The sequence below is a fragment of the Stenella coeruleoalba genome (genome assembly GCF_951394435.1).
Source record: "Stenella coeruleoalba genome assembly, chromosome: 14".
NCBI classification, from domain to species: Eukaryota; Metazoa; Chordata; class Mammalia; order Artiodactyla; family Delphinidae; genus Stenella; species Stenella coeruleoalba.
The window spans coordinates 28,915,294-28,921,293 of NC_137160.1; the positions used below are offsets into that span (position 1 = coordinate 28,915,294).

A 6,000-nucleotide genomic window follows, 5' to 3' on the forward strand; every position below is an offset into this window, starting at 1 on the left:
AGAATTCCAAAATAAACTGCCCTTTCGGAGGAGAGCTTCTGCAGGGATACAGAGAAACACAAATTGGCCTTTTAGCATTAGATGTCAACCATGAGATTATCAGGACAGTTTATTTGAAGCGGAAACGAATCGGAAATCCTTCCCTGAACAGTCCTCCTAGACCAACATACACACCCTCAGAACCCACAGAGACACACATAAAGAATAAATGCAGCATCAGGGGGCAATAAGAACCCGCTCCCCACACTCCCAGCACCTCTAGCCTCATCTCATACTTCCAACTGCACAACTTTCCGATCTCCAAAGAAAATACTTCCAGTTGGATCCTATTTCAGAATTGTAACTGGTGTGGGTTGTGATAGGAGGGGTGTGTGCAGCCTGTAGGGGATGGGGACTGGAAGACAGCATTTCGGTAGTTCCTTATTTTTGTAGAGCCAGCATGCTCTACCGATCAGAAATTGCTATTACCCAACAATGCTTCCATCACAAATACACACCAAAAACAGCATCAGCGTTATCACCATCTTGCTAAAGATCTGCCCAGTCCAGTTTACCTGACTTTGTCTCTGTGGAACTTCTACAGTATTTTAGTCAAAGAGATAATCGTTTGAAAGACAAAAACAATAAATCGATACTGAAGTGTTCCCTTTCAAGAGTTATTTCCCACTGGAAACGACCGAACGGGGAAGCCTGTCGTTAATTCCCAAGACCACGGCTCCTCTAGAAACACACACAATGCGTGCTTTCAAAAAAGGCATTCGTCTGCTTTTAAGGGAATTCCTGTCTTTTCAGAGTCCCCAAACCGGAGAGCACGAGAAAGAGACTCAGATCCATTGATTAAGATTTTAAGAAAAAGACTAACACAGAGCCACGACGCAAGCACACACCAACCTTAGCCGGCTGGACCACTTCTTCCCTGTTCTTCTTTCTATTAACGACACGTTAGATTCTGATACATTCCCCCCCACCCCCCCAAAAAAATCTAACTAGATACAATGTAGCTCTCTAGCTCCACTTAACCTGCAAGTTACAAAGAGAGAGAGAAAAAAATATCCTGCCGCCTTCCCACCCCTTTCCCTCCCCCCTCCCCCTCTCTAGTCCACTCCGCCAACGCCAAACCCGCCAGCCCCGGCAGTCAGCGGCCGGACTGAGGGAGGGTGCAAAAGGCGTGGGGAGGGAGAAGGCCGGGGTCGGGGGCGGTGGGGGGGGGGGGGGATCAGATTAGGCCAAACTCAATAAGGTCCCAGACCTCCAGCCCAACGCCGCCACCAACGAGTCACTTCAAATGAGCCAGCATCTCTGCCCACAGCCGGCGGGCCGTAATCGCGCCCATCCTCGGCAGCCTCGCCGGGACCGGCATCCCGCCCCTTCGGCCCGGTCTCCCCCTTCCCATCGGTGCAAAGTCAAAGCCCCGGCGAGGCAGCTTTAACTTTTTCATGCAGGGAACACACACCGCCCCCGACCCCGAGCGTGCGGCGGCCCGCGGCGTGGCTGGAGGCTGGGCGCCGGGCTCCCGGGCCAAGGTCGCCGCGCGTGCTCACCCACGTCCCGGCGACTCCGGCTCCGCTGGCCCCGGCGCTCGCTCAGATCCCGGCTCCCGTCGCTCGCCCGAGCCCCCGAAGGTGCTGCTGCGGCAACTCCATGGCGATGAGCATCTGTCACACGGCGAGCCGCGGGCTGGCCACCCTCGCTCGGGGGGCGCCGGGGCCCCCGGGCGCCCGGAGGCGGAGGCGAGCGGCGGGCGCCCCGGCCGGCCCCGCGCTTCCCGCCCGGCGCTGCCGCCTGCGCCGCGCCACCGATTTACGGAGAGAGATATCAAGGGGGAAAATGGCGTCTCCGGAGCCCGAGGAGTCCTGGAGTAATCACATTCACACACACACGCCCGCACGCACACACTCGCACACCGCGCGCCGCAGGCCTGGCTAATTTTAGCAGGAGCCCCCCCACCCCCCAAATTATATATATCCCAGTCTCTCCAATCAATGCTATTTTTTTTTCTTTTCTTCAAAGGATGGATTGGAGCCTTAAAAAATGTTGCCGGGTTCGGGCTCGCAGGAGGCGGCGCGCGGAGGGCGAGGGCGCTTTTGCTGAGCTGTGCAGTTCGGTCCGCGGCGCCCGGCGGCCCAGCCCGCCAGCCTGTCCGCCCGCGGTCGCTAGTGCTGCCGCCGCCGCCGCCGCCGCCGCTCCATGGCCGCGCCCGACCCGCGCCCCCGCCGCGTCCCCTCGCCACCCGCCCGCGTCCCCGGCGAGCGCTGGAGTGGGGTCGGGCCCGAGTGGCTGCCTCCCGCGCCCTCTCCCGAGTCCCGGAGTCCTAGTGAAAGGAAGGGGGAGGGCGCGGGCGGGGGAGGGGGAGGATCGGAGCGGCAGCGCGGCGGAGCCGAACGGGGACAGCCACCCCGCGATCTGCCTCGGAGGGGATGCGGGAACCCACACCGCTCGAACAGCCGATCGGGGGCCGCTTCCCCGACTTGAGCCGGGGGAGGCACAGCCAGTAACAGGCGAGCGACCTCTCCCTTCACCCTCCTGCAGTGAATTTCTGTGAATTTCGATCAATTGGAGGGAGTGGGGCTTGTGCCCGGGGAGAAGGAAAACACTTCGTGGAGGCGGACCGGGGACCCCTCGCCGCCCTCGCGCCCCTCCCGCTCCCCTACGCCCTCGAGGCCCAGTGGCTCTGCGCGTCGGAGTCCGCCGCAGAGACTGGGCTGCCGCGGGGACCGCCGCGGGCTCGGCACCGGCTCCCGGGCTCAACACTGCCACTATCTGACACAACAGGAGCAGTGTTGGGGGAACTGCGCGCCGAGGCGCGAGATGTGATAGGCTCTGAAACTGGGTGCATTTTTTTAACCTGGTAATTACATTTCAGGGGGTTATATTTTTGTTAAGCGACATGTATGCATTCAGATGCTTATGTGCATTTTCTCGTTATTCACCAAAATTCGACAGTTGATGAGGGGAAAGACACTGAGAGATGACGTTGGCATGCAATTCTCTATTAAGGATGGTGAAAAGAATAAGGTGGAATGTCTTCAGTTCATACAAAATAGTGGTATTTTAATCTCTTTGACTATTTGTATTGGGGCTGCAAAAGTGGACCTATTCAGGCCACTCAGTTGCAACCCCAGGCAACTGAGAAATGTAACCCCTCAGGGATGTTTCTACATTATAGGACAGATAGGGATTCAGGAAGGTTTGCAAGTGGTTTTGCTTAAAGACCTTGTGTAGAGTTTACTCAGAACTCGGATTGTGAGAGAACTCCTGCTTACCACGTTTTATATTGAGAGTTCTGGGACTTTGGATTGAGGAATGATTCGGTAGTGATTGGGAATGACCCCCACCAACCACATCAGCCACTGAAGACCTGGGTCGCCTGCTCGTGTGAATTGTCACAGAGCTTCTTCACTCTCATCACTCTTTTCAGAGGAACGATGTAATGAAGTACAGCAACGGAGACTGGCTCTGAGGATCCCGTAACTCCCATGTTGGTCCATGTCCCTGGATCAGGTTCAGTCTGATTCTGAAAAGATCACTGCCCTCTGACCAAAGTGCCCTTGCTGTCTTCTTTTTTTCAGAGAAATGTTCTGATTGGCCAAAAACGTTTCCTCTGTTACTCATCACTGCAAGACCTCTGTTAGAGCAATGTTTCAATAGGTCTTCTCTTACCCCTATACTGGAGTACTCTTTTTATTAGTGGGAAGGTAATGCTTAATTAGAAAAGAAAATCAGCAGGACATATGAACTGATAATAGAAATAAAGATCTAGGCACAAAATTTGATGTCAAAAACAAAGATTCTGTGCAATCAGATGACCTTTGCCTGATTCCTTCTGTACCTAGATTTCTGAAATCCTATACCAAAGCCCACAGAGGACTAAGATAGCATGTGGGTTTTTGCCTACACTTTCCAAATGGAGAAACTGAGCTCCAGAAATCAGAAGGATGTGCCCATGAGCATATGGCTGGCTGGTGTCATCTGAGCCAGAACTAAAGCTTGTTGCCCAAGTCTTTTCCCTTCTTAACCTTAGCATATTTACAGGGTCTTCCATCCTGTGTTGTGTTTCTTTGAAGAGCAGCTCAGAGAGCACATGGCATATTAAAAATTCACTATAATAGATGGTAAGTCTACAGCATTATGGTGCAGTAAAAGTTTACCTGAGAGATCACTTAGTCAAACCCCATCATTTTAAAATTGAGGAAACAGAGACAGAGATGCAGTGGACTGCTCCAAGTCATTAAATTAAGGCAAAGCCATAAACAGACTCTATGTCCTGTGACTTCTCAGTCAATGTTCCTTCCATACATGTAGCCCATTTTTTGATCATGAGGGTGAGAGGAGGGGAAGGAAAGGGGGGTCTTCTCACTCTTTGTTTTATATAGCTATATATAAAGCACACATACATATGCACATATATATATATGTATATCTACATATACTAATATGCATTACATATACTGTATTTTGGATATATTTTAAATTTTAAGCATATAATAACATTAATAATATAATAATATAATTTTTGTATATAATAATAAGGGATTCCTGAAAAAACTAAAACCACACCCCTGAACAATATGTTTATTGATGGAATGGGACCTGTATTCAAATCCTAGCTAAATATCACAGGAATTCTTTTTTTTTTTTTTTCGGTACGCGGGCCTCTCACTGCTGTGACCTCTCCTGTTGCGGAGCACAGGCTCCGGATGACACAGGCTCAGTGGCCGTGGCTCCCGGGCCTAGCTGCTCTGCGGCATGTGGGATCTTCCCGGACCGGGGCACAAACCCGTGTCCCCTGCATCAGCAGGCGGACTCTCAACCACCACGCCACCAAAGAAGCTCCACAGGAATTCTTATCTTCTTTCCCTGGTAGGCCACTTTTTGGTTATCTGAGAACCAGATCCTAAAACACCAGAAAGTCCGAAACTAGTAAAGAAGTTGGTCTGAAAATTAGTGCCATGCAATTTTAAGATACCTATTCCCAATGCCCCAGGATCCTTGAGAAAATAAAGGGGCAATCTGAGCAGCTGACGGGAATACACACAACACACATCTCTTAGTCCTACAGTCTCCAATGTCAGCATCTTGCAGTCACTCAGCAAATAATTATGTAGCATGAATTATACCAGACAAGATGGTAGCAACTAGAGATTCAAACTCAGAATTCACAACCCAGTGGTAGACACTGACATGCAAACTTCTAACTACATCTAATATATGGAAATATCAGAAAGGAGATGTTTACAAAGTACACAGAGCACAGATGCAGAAATAGTAGAAGGGTGAAGTCATAAACCATATCTTCTTGAGAACTGCTGCACATTTATTACGGGTTGGGTTGGCCAAAAATTTCCTTCTGTTTTAAGGTAAAAATAAGAGACACACTTTTCATTTTCACCAAGAACTTTATTGAACAACGTATTCGCCATTTTGTTCCACTACCTTCTGCCATTTTTCAGGCAACTTCATAAGTCCATCTTCCCAAATCTTTTTATCTTTTTGAGCAAAGAACTGTTCCAGGTGCCTTTCACGATCTTCCAGGAAATTGAAATTTTTCCATTAAGAGAATTTTGTAAAGATCAAAATAAATAGAAATCTGAAGGTACAATGTCTGGTGAATACGGCAGATGAGTCAGAACTTCCCAGCCAAGTTGTAACAATTTTTGCCTGGTCATCAAAGAAACATGCAATCTTGCATTATCCTGATGGAAGATTATGTGTTTTCTGTTGAGTAATTCTGGACGCCTTTCATCCAGTGCTGCTTTCAGTTGGTGTAAATGGGAGCAGTACTTGTTGGAATTAATTGTTTGGTTTTCTGGAAGGAGCTCATAATAGAGGACTCCCTTCCAATCCAATCATATACACAACATCACTTTCTTTGAATGAAGACTGGCCTGTGGTGTGGTTGGTGGTGGTTCATTTCACTTGCCCCACAATCTCTTCCGTTCCACATTATTGTACAGTAACCACTTTTCATCGCCCATCACAATTTGTTTTAAAAATGGAATG

The 6,000-nt window shown here is 49.8% G+C and overlaps 1 protein-coding gene across 4 annotated transcripts in view; it reads right to left on the bottom strand.

Moving 5' to 3' along the window:
* The window catches only part of SETBP1 (SET binding protein 1), a 377,483-nt gene extending 374,897 nt beyond the window's left edge, over window positions 1-2,586 (bottom strand). For 3 of the 4 annotated variants that reach the window (XM_079942758.1, XM_079942756.1, XM_079942759.1), the window contains exon 1: window positions 1,542-2,586. The gene's annotated coding sequence lies outside the window, so the exon portion shown is untranslated. Of the gene's footprint in view, window positions 1-891; window positions 931-1,541 lie in introns of those variants that run through there. The other variant, XM_079942757.1, reaches the window with a different exon arrangement.
* Window positions 2,587-6,000: the final 3,414 nt, after the last annotated feature.